Source organism: Capra hircus, chromosome 8, assembly GCF_001704415.2.
Source record: "Capra hircus breed San Clemente chromosome 8, ASM170441v1, whole genome shotgun sequence".
In the NCBI taxonomy this organism is placed as follows: Eukaryota; Metazoa; Chordata; class Mammalia; order Artiodactyla; family Bovidae; genus Capra; species Capra hircus.
The window spans coordinates 84,129,337-84,142,563 of NC_030815.1; the positions used below are offsets into that span (position 1 = coordinate 84,129,337).

A 13,227-nucleotide genomic window follows, 5' to 3' on the forward strand; every position below is an offset into this window, starting at 1 on the left:
ATCAGGTCACAACACAGCTTAGTCAAAGTAGGGAGAAAATAGGAAAGGGGGTAACAAACCACTCCAGGAGAAAGTCCCGGAAGGAAGTATCTCGGCATGAGCATCAGTCTCTGGTCCAGCAGCGGATCCCTTGACCAAGCGTGAGTGGGAAGTGGCTTTGCTCCTGCAGAGCCTCTGGCAGGGCCATCTGGAACAGCACTCAGCAGTGTGGAGTTGGGTCCTCCAGCAAAGAGGCATTAAGTCATTTGGCTCAGTGGTCTGAGCTTTTAAGAAGTCAGTCAGTAGGTGTAACAGTTACTCCTGGGGTCTTGTCTCTATCAGTCACCCCTTCTGTTCCCAGTCTTTCCTAGGACGCTGCCAAACAAGAGCCTTATCTCTGCTGACACTCTCAATGTATTACACTTAGACACTCAGAGTCCTATGTTGTACATTTCAAAACAACTAATACAGAAATTCGCATTTGCCACTGTGACTGCATCTTGAGTTATTTAATGTAGCTTAAGTCCTATGAGTTTCACACAAGATGAGTAGGAATCATAACACAGAAGAAGTCAAATCATGAGATCTTCCTGGGTTCCTCTCTGACCAGTCCCTTATTCCAAGAGACTGTCATATCCTCCTCTGTGTGGGCTTGGGTGCTATACAGCAGCCCCACGTCAGGATATGGGCTGGGCCCCATTCACCGTCCCCCAGACCAGTTTCTCTTGGCTGGTTCTCTCCCTTTGGATCACCTCTTGAGTGAAATGAATGGATATTCCCCCAGCTACCCTCCCCAGCCTTTGATTCCACAAGTTCCCTTTTAGTGACAGCTTGAAGGGTTCCTCTGCCTTCCTCAGATGGGCGGTCCCTCAGTCTTTGCCAGCTGTCATGCTAGGTGGGGCCGGGAGTTTCTGGGGCAAAGCAGGGACCATGTGGGAGAGCCCTCATGATCAGCGCTGCTTCCTGTGTGCCAAGCAGCTTGGGGGTGGAGTGAGCATCCCCTTTGGAGGATGGATGGGCAGAGGGATGCAGTTTGGGGAACCTGGCCTTCCGCTGAAAAGCCTCTGACTCATGAAGCTATTCAGGGTCATGAAGAGTGAATGGCAGAGCCTTCACCATTGTTACCAGAGAACCCTTCAGGGATGAGGACACAGTTTGAACCACTGGGTCATAAATGGAATAATTGGATAGAGAAATAGGACTGTGTGCTGTTAATACCCTGTAGTCATCTCTTCACTTTGGGCAGATGCCCCCTGACCATAAGTCACCCTTCGTGCATTTCCTAATGACCATTTTATATCATTGCATAATGGATCTATCTATTGCATAATGATAGCAGCATTATGCAACTCAGCAGTGGCCACAGGACTGGAAAAGGTCAGTTTTCATTCCAATCCCAAAGAAAGGCAATGCCAAAGAATGTTCAAACTACCGCACAATTGCACTCATCTCACATGCTAGTAAAGTAATGCTCAAAATTCTCCAAGTCAGGTTTCAGCAATACGTGAACCACGAACTTCCAGATGTTCAAGCTGGTTTTAGAAAAGGGAGAGGAACCAGAGATCAAATTACCAACATCCACTGGATCATGGAAAAAGCAAGAGAGTTCCAGAAAAACATCTATTTCTGCTTTATTGACTATGCCAAAGCCTTTGACTGTGTGGATCACAATAAACTGTGGAAAATTCTGAAAGAGATGGGAATACCAGACCACCTGACCTGCCTCTTGAGAAACCTATATGCAGGTCAGGAAGCAGTAGTTAGAACTGGACATGGAACAACAGACTGGTTCCAAATAGGAGAAGGAGTACGTCAAGGCTGTATATTGTCACCCTGCTTATTTAACTTCTATGCAGAGTACATCATGAGAAACACTAGGCTGGAAGAAGCAGAAGCTGGAATCAAGATTACCGGGAGAAATTTCAATAACCTTAGATATGCAGATGACACCACCCTTATGGCAGAAAGTGAAGAGGAACTAAAAAACCTCTTGATGAAAGTGAAAGAGGAGAGTGAAAAAGTTGGCTTAAAGCTCACCATTCAGAAAACGAAGATCATGGCATCTGGTCCCATCACTTCATGGGAAATTGATGGAGAAACAGTGGAAACAGTGTCAGACTTTATTTTTTTGGGCTCCAAAATCACTGCAGATGGTGATTGCAGCCATGAAATTAAAAGATGCTTACTCCTTGGAAGGAAAGTTATGACCAACCTAGAAAGCATATTGAAAAGCACAGACATTACTTTGCCAACAAAGGTCCGTCTAGTCAAGGCTATGGTTTTTCCAGTGGTCATGTATGAATATGAGAGTTGGACTGTAAAGAAAGCTGAGCACTGAAGAATTGATGCTTTTGAACTGTGGTGTTGGAGAAGACTCTTGAGAGTCCCTTGGACTGCAAGGAGATCCAACCAATCCATTCTAAAGATCAACCCTGGATGTTCTTTGGAAGGAATGATGAAACTCCAATACTTTGGCCACCTCATGTGAAGAGTTGACTCATTGGAAAAGACTCTGATGCTGGGAGGGATTGGGGGCAGGAGGAGAAGGGGACGACAGAGGATGAGATGGCTGGATGGCATCACTGACTCGATGGATGTGAGTTTGAGTGAACTCTGGGAGTTGGTGATGGACAGGGAAGCCTGGCATGCTGCGATGCATGGGGTCACAAAGAGTCGGACACGACTGAGCGACTGAACTGAGCTGATTGCATAATGAAATGTCCAAAATTGAGTGACATAAGACAACACTTACCAACTCAGTTTTGGTGAGTCAGGAATTTTGGTACAGTTTGTCTCTGGCTTGGAGACTTTAGTGAGGTTGTAGTCTTACCCAGAGACGTGACTGGGGCCGGGGGTGCCCTTCCATGTCATTCACTACCTCGTGGCAAGTTGGTGCTGGCTGCTGGCTGAGGGCCCAGCTCCTCCCCACATGGGGCTCTCCTTAGAGAGCAACTTGAGCACCATCATGACATGGTGGCTGGCTCCCCCAGAGCAAGTGTCCCAAGAGAAAAAGGCAGAAGCTGCAATGTGCTGACTGACCTGGCCTCAGAAGTTACCCTTGATATTTCTGCAGTGTCCTATTGACTGCATTACTGCATCAACCCTATTCACAGTGGGCACAGCTGCAGCAGAGTGGGGTCACCAAGATTCCTCTTGGGGCATGGCTGCCACAGACATGCTTCTTGTTGGAGGGTGTCACCCACCTCCCAGTGGAGAATCCCCCCCTCCCTCACCTGAGGATGAGAGGGCACTTTACCCCAGTTCTTCTTTTCAGCATACTCCATTGCCACATGACCCATGGATCATTACACCTGGTCTGCTACTATGCTGCCAGCGTTCATCTCTGCCTTCTTGGGCCATTTCTGTACAGCATAGATCTGAGCTTGGGTCTCCAGGTCCTGATGAGGTCCCCTTTCCAGTCTTCTGCCTTAGGGATGTCAACAAGTGGAAGGGCTGTGCTGGGTGATGGTGGCAGGCACTGTCCTTGCCACCCTGGGCTGGAAGCACTTGGATGGTTGATCTACCCCAGGCCAGGCTCTCTTTCCTCACAAAACTCCAACCACGCATCCTGTATTATCTCCATTTTATGAGAAGAATTGGGGCTCCAAGGGGCTTAGTGATGTACGGAGGTGACACACCCCATCAGCCAGGATGTGAAACCAGGTACCACATAGTCTGTCCTCTCTTCCATCACCTGCTGATTGAGCTGCTCTGAGTCCACAGTAATGGCTGGGGGCCAGGTGCAACTCATCTTAATGTTGGTCTTCAGATTCCTGGAGAAGAAGCACTCATGTGTCCTGGAGCTGGACCTGGGTCCAAGGTGGTCCTGTCCATAGGGCCTGGCACATGGTGGATTTCACTGCAATGAGTCATGGAGGTGAGCAAGAGCTTATCAGTGTCTTAGTCATAGAATTCTTCAAGTCTGTGGTTGAAAGGAAGAATATCTGGAGGTGAAAGTGGGTAGCATCTCTCAACTACTCCCTCCCAAACAACTGATAAATATTTAGAAGAACGGAGGGTGGAAGCAAATCCCCTCTCCAGCTGGTGTGGGCATCCCTTGGGAACCCATGGAGAAACATGGCTGTGTGGTCTGCCAAGGCAGGTCAGTGTGGACTGGAGAAATTATCTCATTAACTGGCCCCTTCAATGGTTTCATTCGTTATACTCACATGATCCCTGTGTGTGAGGTACTGCCTCTGAGGGTGCTCTATGATGACCCCCATACAACAAGGAAACAAAGGTCCAGAGAAATCTCTTTGCTTTTTAAAAAAACATGTAAGGCTGGATGAAGAATCCATCATTTAAATTTGTGGTCTGAGCCTTGTAGCAATCTTGTATCTTCACTCTAAAAATACTACTCTCTAAAAGTCATGAAGCCCTCTCTGTGGGTGCTAGGAAGGGCTGAATCTGGTTGGAACAACCAGATCATCAAATATGGGACAGATCTCAGGAAATTGGGGTGGGGGTAGCGACTGGCTTCACCCCTGGGAGCACCTTGAAACAATCCATTTTCAATTTTCCAACAGTCTATGGCCATTTTCACTGTTCCCACTCAAGAAAATACAAGAAAGCCTCTGGTGACCCATTGGGCCATTTCTTTGATCTAGGAGCCACAGCCTGTATGGTCTGGAGCCAGCCCCACTGCTCAGGCACTGGATGCCCCTTCTCTGAAGGTCTGAGAGACGGGCACCTGGAAGTCTGCTTAGAAAAACCGATAGAGGCAGAGGCAGGGTGACTGTAGCCTCCACACCCGGAACCACTTGAGGCACCCAGAGCAGTCTGTTAAACTTTAAACCACCACAGGCCACCTTGCGGCCAGCATCGCCTGGTCCTCGGACAGCATTCCAGCCGGTTGGGGCTGTATCTTTGCTTGTGAGGCGAGGGAAGAACCAGTGAGCTTGAGTGTGTGATAGTGCGGAAATGCAAATGCTCTGTCGTTTAGTGACCCATGTTGCGAAAACAGGCAAAAGGAAGTTGCGTTTTGCTGCAGCCTGAAGTCAGCCCTGGAGAGAAGTACGTCCGCCACAGGAGACAGGTGAGTGGTGCTGGCTCTGGGGTCTTCGCCAGCCCAGAGAGCCTCTGCTGGCCCCATAAGGGGCAGTTCTGGGGTCAGGGAAAGTTCAGAGCAGTAGTCATTTGGGGTCGGATGTCTCCAAGGCAGGAAGCTGCCGTGGTGGCGCCGAGCGGTGTCTTGTGTCCCATTTATCTTCCTGTGGTGCCTCTGGCATGATTTGTAGCAAGTCGTTGCGCAGTGAGTGAGCACACTGTTGAGTGTCCTGTGGCAGTTTAGACGCAAGCAAAGATGAACTTGAGGGCCGGGGTCCTTGAATAGACTGGACCTATGGAGGAGGGATAAGCAGTCCCAAACACAGTCCCTAGAGACTGTGGGGCTTCAGAAGCCTCTGCAATCTGCATTTTAGGTCCTGCCAGGGCCTGTCCATGATGGGCTGCTAGGAGGGAAGGCTGAGTCTGTCAGGGCCTCTTCAGAACCTCATGCTGTGCCCAGAGAGTGCAGGGTGGTGGCCAGGCCACCTCGACCTCGGGGAGGGTGATGGGCAGCCATGGGGTACCAGAGGCAGCTGTGTTTGTGCTGGTTGTACTGAGGGGGCATGTTCTAGGGCACAACTGTACCCAGAGCACTTGGCTCCCAGGACACTGTGGCGTTTGCAGTGGGGAGTTCCTGTGATTGCAGACCATCAGCCCGTTTATAGTTTCTTGGGGTCAGTGTGGGTTCCCCTTGGGAGGTGGAAAGATGGGTCTAGGGTTTTCACTGGAGGAGGGAACCTGAGTATGCAGCAGCAGGTAGCTGGTATCCTGGTGATGTTCATGGCCCACTGGGACATTTGGCTTGCAGTCCCTCCCCCAGCTCTGTGACTATGGGCCACTGATTCTACCACCCAGCTTTCCCATATGTGAAGTGGGATCTGAGTGGTGCCAGGCTCCAGAGGTGAGCACAGCCCTGGGAGGCTGGGTGTGCTCAGGGAAGCTCTGCTGTTATTTACATCAGTCCTCAGACAAATCCCATGGTGACTTTGCTCCACCATTCTTTTAGGAGAGGAAACTGAGGGCCACAGAGAAACTGAGGCCCATCCCTTGCCCCAGACCATGGACAGTAAGCTGAGAAGCTGGGCCCAAACTCAAACCTTTGGAGCCTGGAAATTTGATTGGCAAGTGGCCCTGGGGCTGGGTGGGGCTGGGTGCTGAGGGGAGGAAGTGGTTTGTCTTCGGCTGGGTAGTTGCAGGAGGCCAAGGCCCTGGTTCCGCAACTTGCGCTGACGTCTGTTTCCACACAAAACCAGCACCTCCAAATATGCAGTGGCCCCCAAAGCTGGACAGGACTGTATGTTCTGCACACACAGAAGCCTAGACTGCAGTAGGTCTGTTGAGGTTAGAGCTGAGATGAGGTGTTGAGCAAGGCCGCAGAGGAAGGTTGAGGCCTTGCTGCCCTGAGCCCCTTGAGAGCCTAGGGTGGGGGTTGTTGCTGGACTCAGAACAGTGATCACAGAAGAGTCTCCAGGAGCACATCAGGATCACAGTCAAGTGCCAGGAGCACTTGCCTTGCTGCATCCTTGCCACCTGCTCCAGGTGGGCTCTGATGACCCCACTGACAGGTGAGGAAACAGGTCCATAGAAAAGTGGATGAGCCTGGGAGTAAAAGTGTAACCTTGGAGCAGTATTGACCATAGCACAGATGTGAAACCCAAACCTGAATGGGGTGTCACTCACCTTCATGACCCCCTGGCTGCCTACAGCTATGAGATCCATCCTGGCTCCAACCCCCAGATCCTATCCCCTCCTCTCCGGGCTCACACACCTAGGCAGCCAGCTCTTCAGAGGGCATGGCTCTCTCTTGTTTGCTTTGTGCCCTTCCCTCTGCCTGGGACACTGGTCCCTTTGCCTGTGATGCTATTCTCTCTGTCTGAGATATTGTTCCTTCTACCTGGGACGCTGTTCCCTCTGTCTGGGTTGCTGTCCCCTGTCTGAGCCCCTGTGTGTGGTAGTGATGACTGGTTGCCTAGGTTCCCAGTGAAGTGGATGGTAACCTACCTTGTACATTAGTTCTGGGGGGTTTGGTGGGGGCTACTTGGAGCCCCTTGGTGCCCAAGACACAGAGCTCTTGCTGGTGCAGCCATGCGGCTTTGGTGGGGGTGAATCCACCCTCTAGGCCTCCATTTCACTGTAATTACCTGACAGGGTCACTGTGCAGTTAGATGAGATGATGCGGGGCTGTCAAGTGACGGACGGTAGGAAATGGGGTTTGACCCCCTGTAATCTTGATTTGCATTTTGTATTTTCAAAAATTTGGACTTGACCAGAGCATATTTTTGTAGGGCTATGTAAAAGTACATATTAGAAGGAAATAAAACTGAGATGTTGATTCAAATTCATCTATTCACTTACTCACTGAACATGCTTACTGAGCCCTGCTGTCTGCCAGGTGGTGGACCACATGAAGGAGGTAAGATTTCCACCTGTGTGGTCTGCAGCCGGTGGGGAGTGGAGTGGGGAGGTGTGGGTGAGCCTGGCGGGTAGGAGCTATGGAGGAGGCGGTTCTCTTCTGAGGAAGGCCTATCAAGGAGCAGGGAATGAGCGCGGGGAGCTGGGCTAGGCTGTTCCTCTAGAGGGAGGGGCCTTGCAAAGTGGCTCAGTGTGGAGGGAGAGGCAGAGTCATATCTGTGTTAGGGTTTTCAGTGTCAACTGGAAGCTGTTGGAAAGTTCTTATCCGTTTTGATTCATTGCTTTTTTAAATAAAAATTTTAAACACAATCAAAAGTAGAGAGGAATATTTAGTGAGCCCAGGGTGCCCCATGGGAGAGGTCAGAATGGAACAAGGAGCCCCTGTTGCCTCACCCTGAGTGTGGGCCTAGGGATCTTGGGTGCTGTGGGGATAAACTCTTTTCCCAAAAAACTTTATTACAATACATTTTAAAAATACAGCAAAGCTCCAATAATTTTGCAGTGCTCACTCCTGAGATTCTACTTGCTTTATCATACATCCAGCTGCCTATGCAAGAAAGGATTTTACTTTTTTTTTCCAAGGTTGTGATTTTATTTCTGTAGTTGCTTTTGATGTATGGCAATGCATAGTGTCTGTAGTATTTATACTTAATTCTCCTTCTAGAAAAAATAAAATAAAAACAGAAACAAAATATGAATCAGAAATAAGCATAAAAAATTTAAAAATAGAAAAAAAGGAAATAAAGAAGAATAGTAAATATATACATAAGCAAAAAAATGAAGTTGAAGCAGTACAGGGACTTTCCTGGCAGTCCAGTGGTTAAGACTCCACGCTTTCACTGCAGGGGGCATGGTTTGGAGCCTGGGTTGGTGAACTAAAATCCCACATGCCATGCAGCACGGCCGAAGAAGAGAGAAAGAAAGAAACATCCCAGTGATCTGTTTCCCAGACACACCTGCCTGCTTACAGTGCAGCTCTGCTTGTGGGCCTTCTAGTCATAGCTCCTCACACTGTACCCAGTGCATTCTTGGACTTGCTTTCCCTGAACTTCTGTCAACTCAGCTCTGGGCACATGTCATCACTACTGGGCTCATTGTGTAATTTTACCAACTCCTACTGTAGCTGAGCAGGCCCTGTGATGGGGAACTAGGAGCTTCAGGTGATGCTAATGGCCGACGCTCATCAGCCTGGTGAGGTGTCCTGCCCATCTTTGTCTGTTAGAACCACTAAAAAGCAATGATATACCCAGTTGGAGGTAGAGTGTTGTGTGCTGCCTCAGGCTTATAAGAACCTTTATGGGACTGTTGTTGGGTCCAATGCTGTTGACCAGTCTCCTTTCCTCCTCGCTCTGCTAGCCCCATCCTGCCTTGAGGTCCCATTGACTCTCACTGAATTTTGAAGCATATGGCACCCCAGTGTCTGTGTCCATCTCCGGGTTCTCAGCACACAGGATGGAGCAGACTGTACCAGCCAGAACACTTCCTAGGCTGAGGCCCCAAGACAAGTATTGTGCTTCTGGATCCTAACACTGGAGTGCAGGCACCTCTGGGTCATGGAGCAGCTTTGCAGACATGCCATCAATTGTTGCATCTGGCAGGGCCAGCACAACCAGACCTTTGTTGTGCCTCGTAGGTTTCTGCAGCCTTATCCCCCAGCCTGCAACCTGCATGTAGGTGTATGCAGCTTAGCAGTCTCTGGTATTGCCCCATGGTGCTGTCAGTACTGTTTGGATTCCCTCCTTCACGTAACCAACCACCCCACTTAGCACTATCATCTCTCATGATTCTGGGACTGGTGGAGTGCATTCCAGTCGCTCTCATTCAGGGCTTCTCTGGGACTGTAGCCAGTCAAGGGTAGAACTGTTTCAAACGCTTCCTTTCAGGCTTACACTTCTGATGGCAGCTGATAGCTGTCAGCTGGGGCCCCATGTTCCGGGGCTACTAAGCCATGTCAGTGACACACCTGTGGTGATCCCTGCCCACTTGGGGCCTCCAAGGTACCAGGTGACAGGCAGCAAGAGAGAAGGGCATAGTGTTGGTTTTAGTGGGAGCTCCTGCACTGCATCCGTAGTAGGGACATCCAGCGTCAGGTGGAGCAGAATCGTGGCCCGTCTGCAGGACTATCCCTGCCTGTCTCAGGCAGCTGCCAAGCAGTTTGGGGACTCCAGAGCAGGGACCACACCCCTCCTGCCACCGTATCCACTGGCTGCACGATGCACTTGGTAGTGGGGCACATTTAATTTCTCTGTACTTCTCCAGTCCCCACGCCTCCCCTGGTCCCAGGTTTGGGGCCTTTGATACTGGCTGGTGGCAGCCTTGGGTGTCAGGGGCCCTGGGCCCTGGCTGAGTTCAGTAGCAGGCTCAATTCACCTAGGGTGGGCTCTCTCAGCTCAGAGAGCTCAGGGCTTCGAAGAGAGAGGTGAGTGGCTGGGAAGATAGAAATGACAAACGCTGCTTGGCTCCTGCATGGTTTTACATCTTTGGCCTTGGGCATGTCAGAGTGAGCCTGGAACCCAGTCCAGGGGGTTCAGAGAAGTGTGTCTGCTGCAGCCTCCCCAGGCTCTGGGCCTGCCACACCCCTTACCACTGTCCTCTACACAGTTCATTGTCCCTTCTGTAACAAGGAAAATGACACTGGTGAATGTTAGCAACTCACCAAATCTATGTAACTCAGAGGTATCACCTTCCTTGAAGTATAGTCAACATACAATTAACTGCATATGTTTAAGATGTATGATTGGATGTTTCAGCATGCACACACGTACACACACACATGTGATGAGCACATCTGTCAACTCTGCAAGGCTTCCTTGTGTTCCATCGTAACCCCCACACCACACATACCCCTCCTTCCAGGCAACATCCTGGTCTGCTTTCTGGCATCACATGTTAGGGTACATTTCCTAGAATTCTAAATGGAAAAACAAGTAGGCACATTTTCCTTTGTCTTTTTTTCACTTGAAATAATTTTTTCTAGATTCATCCTTATTAGTGAGAAGTATTCCCTTTTCCCCTCAGTGATCAAAAGGTTTGTGTAGAATTGATATCAACTTTGGTCATTTTTTTCTCAAGTATTTTTCAAGCTCACTCCTTTTTAACACTCCACATATGTATTCTGGTTACACACGTATTATGCTGCTCATAGTTTTTCTGCATCTCACAATTCATTCTCTCTCTTTCATTTTAGAAAGCTTCTATAGTCTCTCCGAACTCACTAATTTTTCTTCTTTAATGTCTACTCTGCCATCAGTCCCTTCCAGTGGGTTTTGATCTCACACGTTGTGTTTTCCATCTTTAGAAATTGGGTATGCATCTTTTTTTTTAATTTTCCATGTGTCTGCTGACCTTTCGAATATAAAGCAGGTACTGCTGCTGCCTTAAAGACCTTGTCTGCTGATTCTAGTATCTGTATCAGATATGAGTCAATTGCAGTTCATTGACTTTTCCTCCTCACTGTGGGCTGTGTATTCCTGCCCTCTGTGTCTGGTAATTTTTGGTTGGATGCCAGACACTGTAAATTTCACCTTACTGGATTCTGAATATGTCTGTGCTTCTATACTTGTCCTGGAGCATTGTTTAGAAATGCTATTAAGTTGCTTGTAAACAGAGAGAGTTTCCTGTTAAAATTCATCTGTATTCATTAGGTGGGACCTGAGTAGAGCTCACTGTGGGGCTAATTATGCCCCCACACTGAGGCAAGACCCTTCCAAGTTATCTAAGTCCCTGTGGATATTCGGGTTTTCAATCTGGCTGGTGGGAACAGGCTTATTCCCTGCCTTGTGTGAGCCTGAGTTGATGTTCCCTTTGATCCTCTCAGGTAGTTCTTTCTCAAGTCTTGTAGTTTCCTTGCACATGCACTGAGCTATCCCGAGGGCCCTCGGTTCTCTGTGCTCCCTCTGTGCAGCTCTCTCTCTAGCCCTCTACCCTGTGACGTCCAGCTGCTTTGGTGTTTCTGGATGCCCAGCTCCGTCTCCTCACTCAGGGGTCGACTTGGGATCCCCTTCTCCAGGCAGGAAGTTAGGGTGACAGAGGGCTCAATGCACATGTTTCCACCTTCAGAAGCACTGCGCTTTGCTGCCTGGTGTAAGGTGTCTCTCAAACTGCTGTTTTGTATGCTTTATCCATGATTAGTTGTTTCAGGTGAGAGAGTAGCTCCAGCTAATTCAGTCTTGACCAGAAGCAGGAGGCCCTGAGGTGTGACTGCAGCAGGCTCAACCTGGCACCGGATGGCTGCAGTAGACATGCCAAAGCTGAGTGTGTGGCCTGAATTCCATCTGGCATATTTTTACTGCTGTGTCATGCCTGATTTCTGGAAACTGGAGATTATCTCCTGTGCTATGAGAAGAATGCGGCAAAGCATGCATTTTCTCTTTAGAAATATTGATATTCCTCCCCATTAAGTTCTTGAAGAATGTGGCAGTAGCAATACTAAATGTGCACCCTGCACTGATTTTGGCGTCACTTGACTCAAGAAATCTGATTACACTGGGAGACAAGAGGGCAGGAGACTCACAGGGGCTGGATCTCTGCTTGGCTCCCAGGGCCTCACCTCAAGGCCATGTGCGTGCAGAGGTGGGTCACACTTCTCTTCCGAGCACACTCTGCCAGGAGGCCCTTCTGTTGCATGGGCGGCCAAGGGTCAGGCTTCAGGACACCTTTTTGATTGTGTGTCTTGAGGGGAGGGGGACCTGTGCCTCCACTGATGGTTCTTTATTTTGTTTAGTGAGAGAGGAAGGGAATGTGTGAAGAAGCCACTGACTGCAGAGCTGATTGTGACTGTGAGCAAAGGGGGTGCATGTGTCTGGAGGGCCTGCTGGGTCCCCTCAGTCCTGATGGGCACTGCACACTCGAAGGGACCCTTTCTCCCTGAGTCATGGCATGACTGGGGACAAGCTCAATTCTGGCCCCAGTTTTAAGCCAGCCCTAGGAGCTGCTACATGCCACAGCCGTTGTCATACATGCTCCCCTGGGCTAGGGGCCAGGGAATCAGCCGCGCTCCATCTACCCATAGGCCTCTACGACCTGCTCAGGGGTCCCCTGCACTGAGCGGTGGCCTGAAGCCGCCCTTCCATCTTCTCCCTGGAGAACTAGGTCTGTCACCCAGGTTGCTCTAAGTGCCAGTGGAGGAGGTGGTTGACATTCTCTTTTCACCATTTTTTTTTAGAACCTCCTGAACTGCTCCACTTCAAAACTGCTGGGCAAGAAAAAGATTTTCAGCAAATCCCTCACCCCCGACCCCCTGCCTCGTGCAAGGCCTCGGCTGGCCAACCCAAAGGACCCAGAAAGCAGCCGGCAGGGAGCCTGGCACCCGCCCTTCACCTCAGTGCCCTCTGGAGTCTGCCAGCCTCAGGTAACCCACCTGCTGCTCAGGAATCAGTGGCTGCTGTTCCTGGCCCCTGCCTCCTCTGCAGCCCCACTGTGGCTTCAAGTAGAAGATTTGGGGGCATGTCGGTCTCCTGCAGTCTAGTTTCACCTTTGACCCTCTCTGTGCAGGTCTGACACTTGACTGACTGACACTTGAAGGGACGTTTCCTCCACAAGGTTTTCCAGAAGAGGCACCATGTGAGAGCATGGAACAGCCCCAGTGTGTAAACGCAGCAGCAGGAGGAATTCGGGACCAAGGTCCAGGCTCCTCAGCCCCTGGGTCTCTGGAAAGTGTCAGGTCACCTGTCAGACAGAATATCTACAGTGATATTGAGGGAGGGTCTTGATGGGGATCCTGCCTCACCTCGGAGCTACCTTGCAGGATAGAGTGTCGTGGATGCCAGAGCAGGGTGCAGACCAGCTCCA

At 50.0% G+C, this 13,227-nt stretch overlaps 1 protein-coding gene across 3 annotated transcripts in view; it reads left to right on the top strand.

The window, feature by feature from the left end:
• FGD3 (FYVE, RhoGEF and PH domain containing 3) overlaps window positions 4,792-13,227 on the top strand; it is a 41,568-nt gene continuing 33,132 nt past the window's right edge. The window contains exons 1-3 of one of the 3 annotated variants that reach the window (XM_013966192.2): window positions 4,792-5,014; window positions 12,602-12,787; window positions 12,931-13,059. The gene's annotated coding sequence lies outside the window, so the exon portion shown is untranslated. The remainder of the gene's footprint in view (window positions 5,015-12,601; window positions 12,788-12,930; window positions 13,060-13,227) is intronic. The other 2 variants (XM_018052496.1, XM_013966193.2) reach the window with 2 other exon arrangements.